The sequence below is a fragment of the Apteryx mantelli genome, chromosome 4 (genome assembly GCF_036417845.1).
Source record: "Apteryx mantelli isolate bAptMan1 chromosome 4, bAptMan1.hap1, whole genome shotgun sequence".
NCBI classification, from domain to species: domain Eukaryota; kingdom Metazoa; phylum Chordata; class Aves; order Apterygiformes; family Apterygidae; genus Apteryx; species Apteryx mantelli.
The window spans coordinates 64,771,318-64,792,909 of NC_089981.1; the positions used below are offsets into that span (position 1 = coordinate 64,771,318).

At 42.8% G+C, this 21,592-nt stretch overlaps 1 protein-coding gene and 1 long non-coding RNA gene across 2 annotated transcripts in view; one reads left to right on the plus strand and one right to left on the minus strand.

Moving 5' to 3' along the window:
- Nucleotides 1–21,592, plus strand: part of ESRRB (estrogen related receptor beta) — an 81,938-nt gene that overhangs the window by 13,930 nt on the left and 46,416 nt on the right. The gene's annotated exons all lie outside the window — the stretch shown is intronic.
- LOC106482882 (uncharacterized) overlaps nt 18,456–21,592 on the minus strand; it is a 187,476-nt gene continuing 184,339 nt past the window's right edge. The window contains exon 9 of the long non-coding RNA XR_010884195.1: nt 18,456–19,220. This is a non-coding gene — a long non-coding RNA (uncharacterized lncRNA). The remainder of the gene's footprint in view (nt 19,221–21,592) is intronic.

Consider the following 21,592-nt stretch of genomic DNA (forward strand, 5'->3'; position numbering starts at 1 on the left):
GCTTTAGGGGGAGATCACAGAGGAGGAAGAAGGGTTTTGCTAACACACACATATATTTCTGTTCCTAAAATTGAATAAGGGTTTGCCTAAAAATTAGGCTCACACTTTGCAAAACTGCTGCTTTGTTTCTCTCACAGCTTTTTAATCCAGTATGCAGTGCTTGGCCACTGGACTGGAAATGGGTTTTCCTTCAAGTCTGAGGACTGTCTTGTTTTGTCTCTCTGTTCCAAGGAGAAAGTGTCAGGAACATCACTGTGAGGTGATGAAGAGGCACATATATAAAGCTTGCCCATGGTCGCACACAAGTCTCTTCCACCTGACAGACCTATAGCGTCATCTCATCACTGACTGAAAGCACAGCTTGCCTCCTGCAACCCTTGTGATGCATTTGAAAGCAAGGTTGTGTTGGGAGCAAATTGCGCTGAAGAGAGATGATGAGACCTAGGGAAGCAGGATATTCCAGAGGCAGAAGATCTCTGAAATGGAGCTTTTGACATTGGAAAGAGCTGCTGTGTGTAATGTCATGGGGCCTGAGGAAAGAGAACTGTTCCCTTGGGATCAGGAGATTTATTACGGTGCGTTTAGCATCCCTGCAACTAGAGAAGGAAGATGCACATTAGCAGCTGGTAGGAGGCCTGCATGACACTTCAGCTCCAAGGGAGCGGAGAAGGCAGGAATGACACATCATTGAGGGTTGGGATGGGAGTGGAGACCCGCATGGTGGTCAGAGTGAGCAAGAGCACCACTGGCTTGACATGGAAGAAGGAAAAGCTCTGCTGACCTTTCTTATTGTGATAGAAATATTACAGAATATCTCTGAAAGAAAAAGCAGGGAGAAAAAGCTCACAATTAGTGAGCTGGAAAAGGGGGAAACTGGGAATCACCAACTGACTTTAAAGATCATCTGACCTGTTCCATAGGCTGTTGCTGGCTTTTAATATGGCTTCAAGCCTCTGTGCTGTTGTGGGATTACAGGATAGCCATTGCCTCCTTGTTGGCTCTTGGCAGTGTGGCACAGGAGACGATTTCATTTTAGCCCAACTTCTGTGTTTATCTGAAATCCTTTCTGTTCAGTGGCAGTGAGAAAGCAGAGAACAGCACATGACAACATCTCTTCTGCTTGAGAAATTAATGTGACATTGGCATTGCTCTGTGGTTCCTATTCTGATGGCTCTTTACGTGTGTGCAGTGCTTGTTCTAGCACATATGTACAGGGAAGGAAGGTTTGGTGTTTTACTGTGTTTGAGGAATACTTTGCATTGATATTTCATGTAATTACTTATATATGCCAGTGAACATACAGAGACTTGCATGGTACCTATGTGCTATTTCTTGGTGTAAATGGCTTTGCTGCAACACCTCTATGCCTTGCATCTTATTGGTCAAGCATGCATCTTGTACACACAAGAGGTGTGTACAAGATGCATGTACACACATTTGTATTAAAGCAAGCAAAGACATCTGTGCAGCTCCATCTTGGCTGTGGGAGGTGCTTCCTGCTGAATTGAGTCTCCTCACATCTCCTTGGCCTGAGGGTGCTGTTAGGACTTCCCTGGTAAAGCTAATACATAAGGACAGCTATAACAGGAGTGTGAACTGCAGTCAGGGGCTGGATGAACATATTCATCCCAGAAAGAAGAAGCCTCTGGTCTAGTTTCTGACTCCATCAGGAGATGTAAATTTGGGATTGGGGTTTTGGAGTCACTTCTTTATTTACATTGTCATTAAGATTGCAAAGTGCTTTGCGGAGGTGGGTTGAACAGCATTCACTTTGAGTAGCTATAATTTTAATGAATGAGGAGCACAGTAGGACCGAGCAGGAGAGAGTATCTTGCATCTCAGAAAATAGTTTCTGAAAAGCCAGTCTGAGATGCTGCTAAAGCAGGGTTGTTGCTTATCCCTTGCTTTCTGCTGGGATTTGAAGGTGCAAAGTGAAAGATCTTCACAGCAAATAAGAGGTAGAAGCTGAAGCATGTTTTTATGCTAAATCTCTATCAGACGTGTCCTTTCCCTGATGTGCCTTCTGACGTTTGCTAATCACTTGGGAGCAAGGACACAGCCTTTGCCTTCAGCAGCCCAGCCGCCGGGATGGAGTAAATATTATTCTGTGGCCAAAGGGGCCAGTTAGCCTCCAGGAGACACCAAAAAATAGCACTCAGAAAAATTAACAGCAATAAAAGTACATTATACAATTCATCAATCTTTTATCTTCAACATTGGAGCAATGCTGCTTGGGGCACGCAGGTTACACTAGGGTCAGCACTTTCATTAGGAAATCCCTCATCCCCCACCCCCAGCCCACCACCCTTCCCCACGGGTGCAGCAGAACTGCTTACAGCGATGGGTGCAGGCAGGTGCCTGGCGTGGGTAGGCGAGGCTGAGAGCAGCAGTTCAGTTCCAGGCAGTGTGAAAAATCAGAGATGGTTAGGTACGAGTAAAAATATTATAAGTTTCCCCGGTGTCAGCACAGGCCAGTTCTGATTTTAAAAATGAAATATGGCAGCTAATTAATCTAGATCACAGCTTAATCGCCTGTGGTGGGTTTAAAAAAAAACATTTTTGTGAGAATTTAGCACTCATGAAAGTGAGAGGCTGATATTCCTGCGTAGACCAAAGCACAGTATGGATAAGCTGCCTCCTGCTGGCTCTGTTAGTGCTCCTCTGTTGTGGCCTGCAGTAGCCGCTATTCATCTCCTGAGCTGGCCCTTCATACCCTTTATCTGTGGCAGTGTATGCACGCCTGGTGTGACATGCACCTCCCAGCACCTCCACTTTTCCTTACCAGAACAGTCACAGAGGCTCAGAGGCACAGGGCAGCAGCTTTGCATGTTCACTCTAAGATGATATGGAGAATGCCTCTTGGGACCAGGGTCTCCATGTGCTATGTGCTGCTTGGAGTCATGGTGAGACGCAGGCACTGCCCTGGAGCACTTGGTGGGAACAGAGGAGGGAAGGGGTCAGCACAGAATGCAGCCAGGCAGGGATTGGGACACTGAGAAGGCAATGGATTTGCCTTCTGTCTGTTAAATTTTGTGGAATGGCTTTAAAATAATCCATCAGCAAAGCAACAGATTTCTATTCTGTTCAATCAACTTCTTTTTTTGGTAGGAGTCTCTACTGTTAGATGTGAACCATTTACTTTCTCCTTCCTCTTTCCCTGAATTGTTGTCCTGACTGTTCTTGCAGGTTAGCAAAGCTGAGCAGGAGGCAAGCAAAGGAATGAGTAGGGCAATGCAAGTGCTGGTGTTTTTAATGAAGAAGTCTTTGTTCTGAGAGTCAGCACCTCAACCTGGTGCCGGGGTTTTCTCTGTGCCAACATTGCCCACTGTGGCTTTGCAGTATTGGTTATTCTGTTGATACCAGTGTTCTGATTAAAATTCAGCTCAGGCATTTAAACTCTGTTCCTTATTTTCCTTTATAGTTTCAGTAGGACACATGATTCTTTTTTGCTTCCTATCTTGAACTCTGCTCAGTTTGCTTGTACGCTGCAGAAGAGCTTCTACATTAGGCTTCAGAGACGGGATGAGTGAAACAGTCCCTTAATGCGCATACAATTTTGAGTAGCAGTTTGAAGGCTCTGTGGTTGAAAGGTGCTGCACATTGCTTCTGAATTCTGTAAATCATAATTTTTTAATATATTTTTTCACAGTGACCTGGGTGGATAAAAAAGGAACTCTCCTATTTTGTGAGGTAATAACTGTATCATAGGTGAAATAAAATACAAAGCCAAAAGCTTTAAACAAAAATGGATTGTTAATATTAATAAAACACAGTAGTACTGTTTTATATCTGTAACCTTCAGTGATTATACTGACCTACGAAGGAGCAGACACTTGGTGCTTAATTTGAATAAAAACGTTATTTCTTATTCTGTCATTTAGATGAACTGAGAAGACGGAGCAGTCACGTTTACTGAGGACATGGGGATAGTGAGGCCAGAGGGCAATAGAGATCTGAAGAGTGCGGTTCCCATTCAGTCAGCGTTATGACCAGCAAAGAAAGTCCTGTCTCAGCATAGCAGCTGGAGAACAGACACATGATTTTCAACATGAAAACACAGTATTAATGGGTTGTATTTTGTTGTGCAATATTTGATCCATGAGGGCCCTGTGGCCGGGAACCTGTAAAGCAATTTGAAAAATGTAAGCTATGTGTAACAAGGTAAGATTCAGAGAAAAGGCAAAGAATTCACAGCAATGTGGAATGGGTTGTAGTGAAAAAAGGAGAGTTGTACACATCAAAAAGCACTGAGAATGATTCCAGATGTGCACTCATCCATTATGTCAGAAACAAGAAGAATCTGGCTTGTCCTTTTCAATTTACTTTCGCTATTACACAGCATGTATCCCCACAGCATCTCAAATCTAGCAGTTTAGTCTGAGGAAGAATAACATATACATGATTTCTAGCATTACCTGTGATTTGTTCTTGCAAAACAGGGCTTTGAGAACCCTGTGGGCACACAATTAACTGTTTCATTTTAATTCAGCCCTATGGGAAGGGGTCAGGGTCTCTTACTTTGTCTCTTTGAAATTGCTTTGAGAAGAAGGTGGTTAGTTAGCATCAACTGAGCGTCTGCCATCGAGGCTCAGTGAATAATCACCGAGCCCATTCCAGATTAGAAGAGGAGAGAGAAATCAGACAGGATTAAGCACCAATGATTAGTCAGCTTTACTGCAGCCATGTGGACTGGGCAGGATTTATTTGGCTCTCCCACTTTTACCTTCCGTGATTCTCCATGAGTTAGTCAGATGAGGCAACAAGCAGTCTTGGAGGAAAAGGAGCAGAGCTCGAGTCGCTTTCTAGTAAACATCTTTTCTTTCTTTCTTTTTCCTGAAATTCTTCCCTTCTGTTTTCCTTCATTTATGATTTTGGGTCACAGAAAGATGAGAGCATCCCTGAAGATGGCAGCACAGTCTCCCCAAACCCTACCTGCGGTGTTCACAGAGAGCGAAATTAATGCTTTCTGACCTGACAGAGGGATCCTTTCCCTGTTTCCTTCTTTCTCCTGCAGAGACTCAAGCTGATGTTCCTCCCATGCAAAGCTCCCTTTTGATATCTGATTCCTATTCCCAGGGAATGGGTCTTATTTCTAGGACAGTTTTTTTCAAAGAGGTAGAAAAATTTTGACTTGAGGAAATTGATTAAGTTTTTCTAACTGCACTGAAACGGAGTTGTCTTTGCACAGTTGTAATTTCTGAGTGAAAATGACCTTTGTCTTAAAATAAATGAAATACAATCAAAACAAAGTTACATCATAAAAACAGAAATCTGGATAATTCTTCCAAAGTATTTATAATATGAATTCTGAAGCAAATTGAAAAGATTTTGCAGGTGTGAACAGTGGTTTTTGTTGTTGGTGGTTTTTGTTAATGAGAGATGTGTAGTATTCTGTCCCTGCCAATCAATGAAATACATCTGTGGCTCCTGGAATCAAGCAAATAATTCTTGTGATTCTGTCCTTCTCTTAATTTCTGTTTCTTAGAACCTGGATGGTCTAAAGCCTGGATCAGGATCAAAGTCCAGTTCCCATCTCTTCTGTAACTTCCCTAGGTGACCTGGGCAAAGATCTCTGTGATTCTCTTCCCTGCCTGTAAACTGAGGATCGAAACACTTTCTTTCTTTTAGTCTTTGGAATGCAAGTTCTTAAGGGCAAAGATGGATCTTTAATACATAGTACACTGCCTAACGCTTTGAGACTGAGAAGTGTTTTTGTAATGAGAATAATGCCTTTAATAATACATTTTACCCTGTCCCAATCATAATCCTACAAATTAGATTGTTCTCTGTTTTTGCTTTGGTGGGAATGAAGTTCCTGAAGATGGGTTCCTCATGGGCTGCGCCCTTTAGCTTGAATTTCTATATTCAAGATGAAAGCTTTTGTGCTGTGCAAATGCTTTCATGCTACTTTGACACAGACTTTTGGACTGAATGGCAAAAGCTTCTTTGCCTTCTTTTCAAGTGTGTTCCTATATTTGTGTGTATAAACATACACTGTATACGACAGTCCTCATTTGCACACTCAGCTATAGAGAAGAGCGCGTTTTGTAATTCTGGAAAATATCCTCCTTTGAGAGCAGCTCTCTGTAGGTGTTCTACTTCATGCGTAAGCCCTAATTTTGGAGACCTTTTTGCTCTGGCAGCATCTGTATTGGGCTGCCTGTACCCTACCTCTATCCATACTCTGTGCCAAAGACATAAAGGACAATGTGTTTTTCTCACCTCGCCTGCTTACCTGTTGACCATCTCCTTTAGAGGCAGATCTGCTGCAGTCTGATCCAGACTGCATTTGGTTTACAGTTATCGGGATCTATTTTTCCATTTTTCTCTTCTGCCAGCTTTTGGAGTCTTCAGAGAGTTATTTTCTCTTCTACCCAATCTCCTATTGTTCCTATATTCTTTTGGGTCAGCTCTGTCTCTTTAGTGAGATCTGGGGCTTCCCAGGCCTGCATCACATAGCTTTTTTTAGCCACTGAAAGTTTATTTCTCCCCACACCTCAGCCATGCCTCCCCCCGATCTGCAATGTTGCTTTGCCCCAGATTGGCTGAGTTCAAGCTTTTGAATTCTACCAATGTGAATGCTATGTGCCTCTGCTATTTTGGAGAATCTTGTAACTTGATGAAGGACAGCATTGGTGAGTTAATTACTTCCCTGGTCAGTAAGTAGGGCAAAGCTACTGTTCAAGTTCATCTCCTGGGCTGTTCTGCATCATTATCCTCTACTTCTCAAATATAGGGCCCAAGTGGCCATAGACTCTGTAGGGTGAAGGTTCCAGTAAGAAAGCTTTCCTTGGCACCAGTACCAGAGAAGAAGGCCTGTGGATGGCTGATGTTGGAAATCTCTGTCCTAGGAGTCTTTAGATAGTCTCTGTTCAACATCTGTTATCTGATGTGTTCTGCAACTTTATGGTTCTGTTTAGCCCCAAGCAAAGCTCAGCAGTATCTGCAACTGAAGCCTGACTTCCTTGTTTTCTTCTTCACCACCTAATGGCTGTGGCTTCAACACTAACACTATATCTTCACCTGTCTGGAAACCACTACCACTAGCAGCACCTGCTTCTTCATTGTGATAGTGTCATTCAGCAGCTTTCCCTCTCCCTGGAGAATGGGGACCGCACATCAGCGACCCTGAAGTGCAATGCTAAGTGTATGAAGTGTTTTGGCTGGGGCTGTATGAGATCCTTTTCCATGTGTGTAGATTTAATTCTAGCTATCCTGAAATATCCACTAACAGATAAGATACAATTGTCTGTTTTTCAAGTCTCTAATGATAGGGGGAAAAATTGCTCTTTGAGAGCTGAGTCATTATTGAACATGCCTGATATGAGAGAACTTTTTGTCTTTTTACATGCATGGGTCTAAACCTTTCTGCAGGTTTCCTACAGCCAAAAGTTCAAAAAAACTGATAATTCCGTTCAAAGATTGTTGACTTGGCGTAGTGGTGGGCTCCAGACTGACCTTCAGGTAAACTAGACATTACTTGATGTGATCCAGAGTGTGCATAGCCCAGCACTTGGTGGAGATGTTACAAAGAATTAGATTTCTTCACAATGTGTTATTTGCGTGCACTTTCTGTTTCCTATCCCTCTTATTTCAAATCCTGAGGTTCTGTGAGAAGCATGTACTGCTCTATGAGCTCTGCACACAAAGCAAGAAAGTCTCCTAGTGCAAATGTACCAGAGATGTTTGGTGGAAGGTGCATGTGGACAACACATCTCAAAGAACTCCTACGGCTGGTTGGTAATTTTTCTTCCCTTTCTTTATTTTCTGCTGAGTGAGTGTATGAAAAGTAACTAGAGTTTCAGGTAAGGCACTGAGCAGAACCCTGGATGTACCCTTCTCACACTGGAACAATGCAAACACTTCTGGGGTTATGCATTTTTTGAAGCTTGAATCAGATTTGTGCTTGAAGATGCACTGGATATTTGAAGAATGCTGCAACAGTATGTAAAAGAGAAATGAGGAGGGAGTGTGAAAATAATGATGCCATAAACAGTGCAAGTGAAAGTGAGCTTCACTGAAAGAAGAAAAGTAACAAAGAGAACGGAGGAGGTTGTATCTTTGTTATCCTGCAATATTTAATGACAAGTCCTCTGCTTAAAACCTTGGCTCTGAAAGTGAAGTGGTGCAATGGTTCTGGGCCATGTGTGTGTTGTTTTCTTTCTTAATGCAAGTTTCTTGTTCTCACCACTGCAGAAGAAAATTTGATATCATGGCTTTAGCTCATGCAAGGAAGCTGAAAACAAAGATAGACACAGAAAACAAACAATATATGTATTTTTTTCAAGAATTGCCTGATTTAAAAGCCATTCTTGTAACTCTGCAAGGATGAAATTTAGGGAAGCCACGTTCTAGGTTTTGGGGTGCTGGAGTTGGATGACATGTCTGTGGTGGGTTTGAAGTTAAAAAAAGAGGATGGACTGAGCACTGCAAGACAAATCTGAGCTGAGATGATTAAAGTCATACGCAAATGTGCGTCAGATTTGTACTCCTCTGGAACTCCATGACTCAAAACCCAGTAGGCTGTACTAGCAGGATGGCTTGATGTGAGAGGCTACAGTACCTGTTCCTTTCTCCCTCCTTCTATGTGCAGTTCTATGTATGCGTGCTGGTAGCCACATCATGTAATACTAGATTTGCACTTCCCTCCTACCCCTTTCCAAAGCTCAATAGTTAAAAAGGAGGAAAGTGACTCAAAGTGTCAGCCCTTAGGGTACAGCAGTTGTCACCTCTGGGAGGATCCCTGTGCCTTCCTCATTCCAGCTAAGGAGAATAAAACAGCACAAAACCCTAAGGCTCTATTCCAGATCAGCTTCTTCCTAAGCCACAGGGCAGTCTGTTGCCTTTGTACACCTCTAGGGTGACCCTTATGCTTTCCCATCTGAGGAATATTGTCCTTTCTACCAGCTGCATGCTTTCACTGCCCAGGGTATGTTCCTGGAAGAACATAGCCTGTGACACAGCAGATCAACGGGCGCAGACCCAGGTCCTCGCTCCTCCCAAGGATCAATATGTCGTTGGAGTACAATGCTGGTGCTGGCTTTGCCTACTCCTTTCAGGTCTGGCATTGATTAGATGCAACTTGCAAATAGAAGTGGAGTGGTAATGCTCTGCAACCTCGATAACCCATCCTCAGGAGCCTGCCAGAGTCGAGGGGCTTCTTGCTGCCATTGCAGCCAATAGAACCATTTCATTAGGCTGGAAAGGTTAATTGCATTGAAAACTGGCATCATGCTCAGCACACAACTGTTGTAAAACTCCACAGCGGCATGAGGCCTGAAGCCATCTCAGGGAAAGTGGAGCGTATCTGAGCTCTGAGAAACTTTGCTCAGCTAGGCTTTTGTGTAGGGCAGTCAGACCCCCTATCTGCCACAGCTCTCCTGAAGTGGTACCCTTACCTTGTTTTTCCCTTTTCTGCTTCAGTGCATGCTATTTTAGAGGTGGGGGCTCTTAGCCTAGAGAAAGCTGGTTAGAGAGTGACGGTTGTGGTGGTTGCAGTCAGAAGGGCATTTGCTAGTTATATACAGCCTTAGGAATACATCCTGCATACACACATGCAATTAATACAGAGGGGCAGCACATACAAACTATAGGTTTTCCTCTGAGCCACACAGGTCAAGAAGGAATGTAGCAAGCTGGGATCTGTGATCTCTGTGAGCTGCACCTCTGCCCTGAAAAGGTATCTACAATCTTCTCTGTTCTATGCTAACGGTGTGCAGAGTTCAGGCTCCTAGAAAATTGTTGCTGCAGCCTCTTACTGAGCATAGCTGGGGTTTTCTCCGCTGCAGAAGGCCACAGTTACAGCTTGTGTCTTTCCAAGCTCTGAGAACTGTTGCCTGTCTGAAAACCATGGGAAAGGCTCACTTTTCTGAATGTTGCGCCTGTGCAAGTTCAAGTGGTCTATTATAGTGTGTTTTCAGACTTGTATGCATGGTATTTAGTTGTTGCTCAGAGGAACAAATTTTGTGATTGCTGTATTTCTGTTGGGCTTTTTAGGGGAGTCTGTGCTGGGTATGCAGAATGTCACAGCTCAATTTGCCAACCGTGGTTTCACAAATGAAGAAAAACCTGAGTATCTGGAAACTTTTGAGGATCTGAGCAGCATATTTCCTTACACCTAAAGAGGAATTTCTGTATTTGAAGGGGTTTTTCTTAAGACAGATTTTTTTACTTTAGCAGCTGTCCTCTCATCCTTCTGTTAGAAACAGTATCTTATAAGGTGAATAGCTATATAAACTGACTGATTCCAGGATTTGGCTTGGTTATGTATGTCAAATGTTTTGAAGTACTTTTACTGAAAACATTAAAACAGAGCAAAAGACTGATCCCCAATCTGAAACAGTGAACTTTGCAAACTCAGATTCTTCAGTTTGCTTTTTTCTATGGCTATCGGGGACTGAGCCAGGCTATTAAATCACCAATTTCAGCTTCTTTTATAAAATTTATTTTCTGCCTCCCCTTCATAGTCATGACCCTCTGTGACTTCTCACTCTTCTTTTTCTGGGCCCTACATTTCAAGTCAGAGCGTTGGCTTCTGTGAGAGAAGCAAGAACTGCCGCTGCTAAACAGAGAGAGATCAGGACAGGATGTGAAGGTGCCAGGTGTGCATGGCTGCTGCTTTTTAAACAGACCCCTCTGTCATCTACTTGGTCTTGTCTGCTAAAATGTGGTTGCTGTGGCATCCCAGCTGTATGTGCCAAGCACCATGGCAGTGCCTAGCATCTTGCAAATGATCCCAGGGCAGCTATGTTCGAAGAGGAACTCCCCTTGAACCAGAATCTGGGCAGCTGATAGTCTACCTCACACACTTCTGAGAGAGGCATGTGACAGACCTGGAAGGATTCACATGTTCTCATGTCTAATTCCTCACGTACCAGGGTTCAGTAGCTCCCCTGTCTCCATTGCTCTCCGAGCAGGGACCTTCTGCTGCAGCTTGGTAGGAAGCGAATGAAAGAAAGGACTTAGAGGTCCGAAGGATGAAAACAAGAGAGGAGGATGGGAGGGAACACCTTGGTTTCAGGAGAGCTGTTCTGGGTTTTGGGGTTCCCATGTGCACTGGGTTCTCAGTGGGAAGGGCACAGTCAAGAGCTTTCTCTTTAATACAGTGTGCGTTTTATCTCGGCAGACTTCTTGCAGACTTTGTTTAAAGATCTTAGCTCAATACCATTAGTGTATCTCTGCTGAAGGCCCTTTATAAAATTGATTAGAAAGTGGGCTTTTGCATGTGTGTGTGTGGGCTCTAATCTGATTTGAGTCCGAGATGGTATCTTTAATTCAGTGCATCGTGGCAACTAACTCACGAACTTCACCGAGAGTCAGGGCCTCTAATTTGGTTTGAGAATACATTAGCAAAACGAGCTCAGAGGGCCCCTTTTCAAGGTGGGGGGGTGTCTTTGGGAGGGCTTGGGGGAGGAGGGGAAGAATTGACTTGACAGAGAAGAGTCGCAGATTTAAACAAGATCCTGGACTTGATATTTCTGCAGTGGTTCCCAGGGAAAAAAGGAGGAGAATGAGTAAGATTGATTGATTGCCAGCCTTGCACAAACCATGGAGAACAAAGTGAACCTCAAAGCAGGCTTAACCCTTTCTGTCCCATGCAAACAGAGAAAACCCAAAGTGCTGTTGATCAGCACTGTTTCTCCCCTTCTCACTCCTTCATCTGGCTCTTGAAGCTGGTGCCCAAAGCAGAGACTAATATTGTAGAAGTTCTGCTCTGACAGTTGAGCCACACTATTAAAACTTTTTTGGACCGATACAATTTAAAGAAAATAAAATGCAACCTCTTGTCTCCCCTTCTTTACCCCCCCCATTCCTGAAATAGAAAAAAAGCTGTTAGAAATAAATAAATTGACCAGTGCAGCAGGTGTTTGCCATGGGACAGTGAAAGCAGCATTTTGCTCAATTTAGTGAGCAGGTCGTATGGAAAAGCCTACCTTGGGGATCATTAGACTTAGCAGAGTAAGTATTTACATCCACTACCTGCGTTATAGCTACCCTACACTCTTCAAATCCCTTATTCCTATAGTATGTGTTGGGGGTTGTGTAGCATTCTGTTTGATCCAAACCACTTATGATTAAAAAAAAAAACCCAAAAACTCCAGTTTCCCCCGCCCCCTTTAAATGAAGAATTATTTTAATTTAAGAAATTGTTATAAATGTGGCTATAACTCATCTTAGATTCTATTGGGTGCTATAGAAATACTCGAGATAGAAGTAAATATTTAATTTGAAAATGTAATTAGTAAGCTGTTAAACACAAAATGTTTGCCGTATTAATTCAGTTTTATGGCTGAGGTCTTGCACACACAGATGTCAGAAAACTCCAAGTTCTGCCTGCTTCAGCAGCAGTGTTATATTCCCCTTGCAACTGGGTAATATTTCCTATTGCTGGGAGCGTGGTGTTCTAGGGCTTGCTGCCTAGATTTTTAAATTGGTACAATTCCATTTACTGTAAGGGAGCTTTACTAGTTTATACCTGATCTGGCCGTTAATATTGTGTCTAAGTTAAATTTTCAAATAGAGGCTTCTAAATTGTGTTTGCAAAGTACTCGGAGATGCAGGTGTATTTTGGACAAGGCATTCATGGACACAAAAGACTAGATGCAGATACTTCTACATGTTCATGGGTGAAGTTGACTGAGCCATTCCTTTTGCAGTAAAAGTGCGTACTGCGAATCAGTATTTGTGTTTGAGAATATGATCCTCTGTGCAATGCCACATTATGGTTGTTTTAGGCAGAATACCATCAAATTTCCTGATTTGAATATATTGTAAAATGTTCAGTATACTGTTCCTTTACAGTGTATGTTTCCATTCCATTGCTTGAGTATAAAATCAACAATGACCACAGCTGCACAGAGGGTACAGTATATTCAGAGAAGATCTGAGACTCATCCCTTCAAGCAATGCATTTTGGAAGAGGGAGCTGACAGCTGTTTCAGGAATGACGGATCACAGAAAAGATAGCTCAGAAGTGAGATTTGTGACAGTAGGTCTAACTACTGTCATTTGGATATACAACTGAATATATAACTTGATTCAAATGTCTGGGCCAGCAATCTTCCAGCAATTGTTAGCCTTCATGCCCTGCATATAGTATACCCATACGCTTAGTTGAGGCTCCTTTTTCCACCTTCTTTGATGAATTGCTGAGGTCAGCAATTTTGTATCAGTAGCTTGCTCTGATGAACTTTAGTTCCACACCAACCTCCCCATTCAGACAACACTGCAGTGCAGAGAAATAATCCAATTTTACTTGATTATTAATAGTTACTCTCAGCTGCTATTTTTTCAGTTGATTGATTAGAATAAACACTGCTCTGATGGGATACACCAGAATCCATAACCCCCCTTCCCTCTCTACTTCCACTCCAGCACCTACTTCCCCAGGCACAATATGAAGTGGGGACTGTAATGCAGAGAGGCTTTTTAAAATATGCCTTATTGCTGAAGAGCAAGACACTGTTTTGTAACTAGCTTTGAACAAAATTCATCTCTCTGGATTTTTGGAAGTCCACAAGCCCTGAATGACATTTCTGGTTTGCACCCCAGAAATAATCCAGTGCTTTTGCTAAACAGGTATGTTTTCCACTGATCAAGGTTGAAGCTTGATAAGACAACTTTATTCGTTGTCTTTTCATCTTCCAAAGTGACATATGAGCATAGGTTTGCAGGGAGTGTGCTTCATATTTACAACCTTGTGCCATGTCTGGCTGGCTGTGTATCCCTCCAGGAGGGTTTCAGGCCATGAGTCACCTTGGAGGGATCTCTTGTTGTAGTTCTGTGAGGTTTTTGCTGCACCAAACTTGACGATTTCCTTTTAGTATGTGGAAGGACCATATTGAAAGGCTATTTCAACCACTCATGGTCTGAAACTCTATCCAGCAGTTCTGCAGGGGCAGAGGAACTTTAAAGCATTTGCAGATTTGTCAGGAACTTAAACACCTCAGCTAAATTATGCACAAAAAATAGGAAAACGAACATTGATGTTCATGTTTGCACTGGCTTTCTGCTGGGTCAGGAACAACCGCTCCCAACACTGCAATCCAGTCTCTGTGGGTCTCTTGCTGATCCAGCCTATTTTGTACCAGATTTGCTGTGGGTGCCAAGTGGTGAGCAGTACTGCAGCTGGTGCCTCAGTAGACTAGAATGGGTAATTCAGGTGTAGCTGGGATGAGCAGTGGTCTTCCTATTGGGTAGCTGTTATCCCTACAGACTGGAATTCTCTCTAGGGAAGTGGTTGATGCGGTGTGGGGGACAGCTTTGCTAGTAGTAGTTGTCTTGGTTTGCAGCCTGTATTCCTTAAATTCATCCTGTTTTGAGAATATCGCTATTTGCAGGGTGGGAAGAGAAGTGAGAAATTGCTTGAACTTGGCCAGAATTTATTGCCTTTTTGCAAGTCCAACAATTGTCACAGGCACCTACAGCCTGGGTCAGGCCTATTTATCTACTTGTGATGAATCCTAGGAAATAAATGTATCCTGATTAGAGGGATCTTTTTAGGGAGCCTGTTGTTGCTGAATTTTCTCTGTGGAGTGAAGTGGTCAGGGTGCTTAAGCCTGTCACAGCTGACAGCAAAACAGCTTCCAAGGGATGCTTAGACAAGTGAATATCACTTGGTGATTGAGATGTATGAAAGGATTCACTGCTTCTCTTGATTCACAGTGGTTTGGGTAGGCCCATCAATCTATGCAGTGGGACTGCAGGAGAAGAGTGTTTATGAGCGTACCTGGGGATTTCTGAGGAAGCCCTCTGTTAGGAAAGTTTTGTTCACCTTGCTTTCCTTCTTGGGAACGTTTGAATTAAATGTGTGTTTGAAGAAGGAGATGTTGAGGGACAAGTCTCCAGAAATCCAATGAGGAGCTGTGGACAGCTGCAGTGTTCAACACATTCAGAAGAATGTCCAGATCCTGAGGTCCAGTCCCTGTTTCAGATCAATAGAAATCCCTATTTAATTTCAATAGTAGTTGGATCAGGGCTTAAATGGAGAGACAGGACCCCATCCCATCCAATTCTGATCTATTTTCACTGGAGCTACAAAATTCTGAGTAGGGTTTAGTTGCAGGTAAGATATTCCTACTTGTTTCCAACAATTTTCCTCGTTATGTTGTAAAATGCAATACTGTTTTGCAGTTCACACTGCTGATAGGAAGCAGCACTCCTTGTTGTGAGTGAATGAGGAAGAAGTTTCATTCAAGCTCTCATCAAAGTGAATACAATGTCCAGGTCAATTTTTATAAGTTGATAGGAAGCCAGGATTTCTGAGCTTCTGATCTCATGCCAGCAGTGATTTCATTGTGATGCAGAAGGACTGGGGTAAAGCTTAAATGGCACCAGATGGAAAAGCAGAGCTGGATTTATCCAGCAGCACTCAGCTTTCAAAACAGAAGGGTTGATTTTTGGCTTCATGATGCTCCTTGACACATGGTTAATCCCTACCATGTAAAAGCACTGAGTAATACAAGATGACCACTTTACATGAGTTGATGGCACAGCTTTCTCAGTACTCTTGAATTTCCAAGGCTTTTATGTAGGGTTCCAGCTTTTCAGATGATTTAGATGTAGTTTATTGCCAGTATCTGTCTCTCTAAACTGCCTGGCTAAAGAGGATAAAGTGAAACATCAAAACATTTCTGTGTACTGTAGAACATATATGTTTCTGAGTACGTATAAACAGGAAAAAGTGACCTACTGAATGAAGTATAAGCAAAGAGCTGAGCAGAAGATATAGGGAGTGGAGCTGCCTGGAAATTAGATGTTTGTTTCACAGAATATTTTTTGTTTCAAAATGTTGTTTCATCCCAAATCTGGCTGTAACCTGAAATTTTAAGCAAAATGGAAATTCTGATGAAGTTTATTTTGAGTAAACTTCCGATATTTTTTTCCATTATGTTCTTAAAACAATGCATGCTTTGTCAGTCAGAGAACACACAAGGCAGCATGAGATAGGCTAAACAAAGTGCTAGGAACAAAGCAAAATGAAACATCTCATTTTATTTAGAGTTCTTTGGAAATTTTACAGTACAAAACATTGCCAAAATTGACATTGTTCTTCAATGAAATGAAATAGCATTTTTTAACAGAATGAATTCCTGACAACAAAGCTCCCCGTGAAGTCTTGCTGAAGAAGAACAGAAAAATGGGTTGTATGGTGGTGCAGTCAATGGCAGTTGGTGTGTGAAGTAGCACCCAGGGATGTGGAGATAGGATCACGCAGTATTAGAGATAAGGTTATTGTGTAGCCTGGGTCACAGGGGATTGGGTTTACAGTTCAGTAAGATGTGGAAGGAGGTCAGATTTGGTCTGTATAATAAAGACAGGTTTGTGAAGTCAACGTTGTATTCCTTGCTGGCTTGCTTGCATGCAGGAAAACCCTAACTACTCACACTACTTAAACAGGCTAAGCTCTGGGTTACAGTGCTGAAGAAGGAGGTTCCAATTCTGCTGATAATGTGAAGCAGAGGCCATCATGTGAGCAGGGAGGCTTATCTGTCTATCATTGTTTAACACATTCATTCTTTCAGGCATAGTTACTGATTAACTCTCATGAGGTTCCTGAGAGGTAGGTCATTCAGGACCATATCCCTGCTTTTCAGATGGGGAAGCAGTGTCTTGGAGAGCTGCAATGACTTCCTGAAGTCTATGGAGAAGACTAGTGCTGAGGCTGGAATTAGACTTTCAGACTTTTTGGCTGTATTGCAAGGGTGCACTGTACTTCACTGCCCAATGTCATAAGTACAGAACCAGTGACCGGGAATCAGAACATGTAAATGGATCCTTGGCCAGTGTTTGGGGCATGGATGCCTAGTGATTGGGAAGAGATGTGACCCAGGTGTAGAAAGGTTCACAGGATCTTTGCTTCCGGTAGAGTGGGCTCAGAGAAAGGATGGACACAGAAACAGGTCTGGGAGAACAGGGTCTAAAGCATAGCCCTGGCTGGAGAGAGTTGGGTGTGGAACACAGGCCTGGTTTGCCAAGGGCAGAGGGAGTGGAGCTAGGTACACAGAGCATATGAAGTGGGAGAGTGTGGAGTTATAGATCCTGTCTTTATGCATCACATTGATCTCATTCAGTGTGTTATACTTAGCATTTCATTTATATAATGTCAGGGTGTTATAAGGGTTTGTTTATTTTTAACTCATGAATGACTGGCAGTTTCAGTCCGGATGCTGTACTGAGTTGGGAGACAGTCCAGGCCTGGAGAAAGATCTTTGTCAAAGGATCTGTGGGAATGATCTCTGCATTTTCTTGATTATTTGCTCCCTGTCACCTGGGAGCTGAGTTATTGGCCCCTCCAATGCCCCCCCCCCCCCCCAGTATGCTGGGATGACGCAAGCATTTAACACCTTTTGCATGCTTTGGTGAATGGTTCTGTCAGTTTGTGATATATGTTACATTTCATTTAGAAATTTAGTTAGGAAAAAGAAAATGGGCTGAGGTGCGTTCTGTGCCAAGCAATGGTGGTCTGGTGCAGAAACCACCAAATGAGCAAGACCACCTGGGGCAGCACACCACCACACGAAGAGAAGAGCTCAGGACTAGAAGCTGTCTGATAGCTGAATAGTCACATCTGACCTCACACATTTCAGCTCTGCTGCTGGCCATTTGCTGACTTCCTACTTGTGCTGTATTTCCCACTGTAGATGGGGCTTGAGTGGAACCAGTTTGGGGATTTGGTGAAGGCCTTCATGATGTAAACCAAGTGCTGAGTCAACAGAGACCAACATCTGCTGAGGATCTGTCTCTTATCAGCACATCTGTGTGTTGCTTTCTCACTGTATCACCACCAGACTCTCCAAGGGCAGTCGCATTTCCCGTTATACTGAAGGAACTGTCAAGCGCTAAGAGGGTTTTCCTCCCTGCAAATGTACACACAGCATCCCACAGTCAGTTGGAGGACTCTTGAACCCTGGTGGAGTTGGCTGTAGAATCTGCTTTAGAAATGACCCTGTTTGCCCTGATGGGTTTGCAGTTCTCACTCCTGGCTCAGTACCAGACATTGATTTCCATTTCCCATTGCTCTGAACTCTTCCATGGCTCACACACAGTGTGCTCAGTCTATCTGCTATAGATCATCAGGGTTGTCCGCTGTGGGGGACATCTCTAACTTCAGAGACCTGCACTGGCAAAATAATATCTGGCTAAGCTGTGTTGTAAAACTATTTGTGCTTCTGCCTATCCCCACCCCTTCCCCAGGCTGCTCACGCCTTCTATTCTGTATCTGCTCCCCTTCAGCCCAGTACTGTCTGTCCATCTCCTTCTCTTTCTACGCATTTAATGGAGGATGGTAATCCCGTTAGGTGCTTGCAGCAGGCACTGCCGAATTTGCTTGCAAATGCCTGTGCCAGGTCGAGTGTCATTGCCAGCAGCGCTCTTGGCGGGATGAAGGTTGCATTAGTGAACAGTAATTGAAATGCAAAATAACATTTTGATCGAGCGAGCAGACTGTTTATTTATCAGATCAATAGCCAAAATGCCCCATCTGGAGAAGTCAGTGTGATAATAAGTGATAGCATTCCAAGGGCAAAGGGAACATGCACAGCAGAGAGGACATGCCGGCAGGGTAGGCTGAGCTGGACCGGGTCACACCAGGCCAGAGGTTTTGAAACTTGCTTCTTTCTGGGTCCCTTCCTTGAAGAGGGCAGCCCTTCTCCTAGCAGCATGTGTGAAGGGCTGCAGTCCTCTGCACAGAGAACATCTCTTAAGTAGTAGATCAGACAGAGTGCAGACATGTAAAATCATGTGAGGTCTTCTCCCTCTCATGCTCTGGTAGACAGGGCTGTGACTCAGAGTGCAGATTGCAGATGATGTAGCCCAGATAGGCAGTAATTTTTTTTTCTCTCTCTAGTGCATTACATTTGCTGAAAAGTTCTAAACACTTCTCTGATGCTCTGGAAATATGAAATCATAGTTTGGCTTCTATAACAAACCTGTTGGAATGGTATCTAAGTGCACTCATATAATGAGGAAAGGAGAGATGTGGTAAGGTGTGTGCGAGGAAGGGTGCGTGCATTCGTGTACAAAAAATTAATTATACATGTACATACCTCGTATATACAAATACCCTACAGAATAAGGCTATGTAACACTTAAGCCCATCTCAGACAGATACTCTGTGGAAGTGTAGAAGCAGCTGTAAATCTTCTTTGTGGGTGACTGACTGCCTGTCTGTCTGCATTACTGTTTCTCTGTTGGCTTCTGTTTGTCCATTAGCAGTAATGCTAAAGACAGGGAATAGGAAGTGAAAGTGAAGTTGAAGATGTTGCAAGTTTGCTTTGGTCCTCTCATGTCCCAAAAAAATAACAGGGAAAAGTGAAAACTTCCTGGGATGAGGAAAAGATCTATTCACCATGGTAGAAAGGAATGCCTTTGGGGGTTTTTTTGACAGTCATATTTGGTTTAATATCCAAGCAGTGATGTGATGTGATGTAATTTGGGAGGAAACTGGAAGGAATTTAAGAGTATTTTGCTTTCCGAATTGCTTTGGGGTTTTCTTTTGGGTGTTTAGAGAAATAAAAGGTATTTTGAAGCAATTAAAACTGATAGCATGATGTAGGTGATATATTTGTTATTTCCTCTTCCTGTTCCTCATTGACCTATTGCACCTGATGCTGACTGCAGAACCTTGTACCAATCCTAGCTGCACCCATCTTTCCTGGTGAATTCACCATGATGGTACACATATAGTGCCATCTCATCCTAATCTCCCTGTTAAACATAGGTGTGGACAAGAACAAGTGTGAATGATTAGTTATAATACAACTAGAATTTCTAAAGCTCTCTGTAATCCTTTGAGATGAAAGAGTCTGTCCACATACAAATCAATCCATTTTTTAAAAAGGTAGGTAGTTGTCAGTGCTACTGTGGGCTAGGAACCCCATCAGGAGCCTGGCTTTTTCAGTGTCAGTTTATACAGTGCAAGAATATGAAGGATAAAATGTTTCTGTCATTGTTCTTTTTAAAACTTTCTGGCCATTACCACCATTCAAAGGACATCTGTAATTAAAGGATGCAGTAGCTTTGTAGTTGGAGGGTATTTTTTTCTCTTTAATCTTTATTCTCTGAATAATGGAATAATTGGTATTTCCAGGGCCTGGAGTATTGATGTGCTCTAGGGAAAGTTTAAGAAATACTTCAGTGATTGTTGTCACTAGTCTGTAATCAGGAGATTGTCCCATATCCTAGTCCAACTTATTGCACACTTGAGCAGTGTCACTATATGCAAGCTATGTCTGAGTGATGGGCAATAGGGAAAATGAAGTGTATGCTTGTTCTGTTACAGAATTTCCTGTCTAAAGGGGATTCATGTGGCCACTGTGTGCTTATCTCTTGATTCAGGCAAGCAAGAAAGCAGGACACCACAGGGCCTGAGGTAGGGATGAGCTCAAGTGAATTGGAAGCAACTTTGTCAGTCAAGGGAAATGGGGACAAACAGTCTGGAAGATGGATGAATCAAGTGGATTTAGAACAAGTCATTAGGGTTTGAAGCTGGAATCTGGGTCAGCTACAACTGGCTACTTAGTAATATGGAGCGTGTTGTAAAAGATCTGCTAAACACCTACCAAAGGTGGGGTTTTAAAGAGTCAGCGAAACTGAACCTTGGGGATATCTTATATAGGTAGCTAAAGATAATCCTGTATGTTACAGCAGTCTAAGGAGTGCAGAAGGAAACTGGGTGTTTTTAAGGGCAATAGGGTATCTGAGTTCTGCATCATCTATGCTCCTCAAGTCTGTGGTGTTCTGTTAATCTGAGAGGAACCTGGTTTATAGTTACTTCTTTCATGTACTCCCTTTCCTTGCTAGTTCAAGCACTGCATCTCAATCCCAGCTTGTAGCACTGGTTTCTTTTCTGTCCTTGACCCATATGCAATTCTCTTCTCGTGCCTCCCTCCTCACCCATAAGCCCGCTCACTTCCAGTTCCATGCTGTTCCCGTGGTTCTGGGACATCCCCTCATACCAGAATGTGTTTGTTTTCACACTGTCATCTTGCCTTGCTGCCCTATCATCTTAGAAGTGCTTCCAGGGAAGTCAGGAACAAAAAAGTTCAAATTGAAAAGCACTAATTGCCCATTGTTATTTTCCATGCTGTAATTCATGTGGAACTAATTTCAGTTAGTTTTTCAGGATCTGTCTGGTTTTGAGTAATGTTACTAATGATGAGCCACTTAATTATAGATTTCTTCAAGATCTGCACGTGGATTCTAGGCAAAGCCCATCTATTCATTCTGGATCAGTATCTTGGTAGGGAAGGGAGAAAGAGGCAGAGTCCTGCCAGAACTCTAAGTTTTAGGGTTTAAGAAATAGAAGGCCTCAAAAAAAAAAAAAAAAAAAAAAAAGTCACAGCAGCTCAGACTCAGAGAATTTTTAAATGTGTGCAGGTTGGAGAACACAAATTCAGATTTTGTCTGAATAAACCTAGAGTCCCCTTTCAGTAAAGAAGTATTCAGAAGAGATATTAATTCTTTAGTCTCTTTTCATGTTTGTTTCTAGGATGGTGTCCCTGATGTGCATGTGTCTGCCATCTGAACTCCTTCCTCAAACAGTCCATGCAATTAAGCAATCCCTCTACATCTTTCCTTTTTTTCCTGCCAT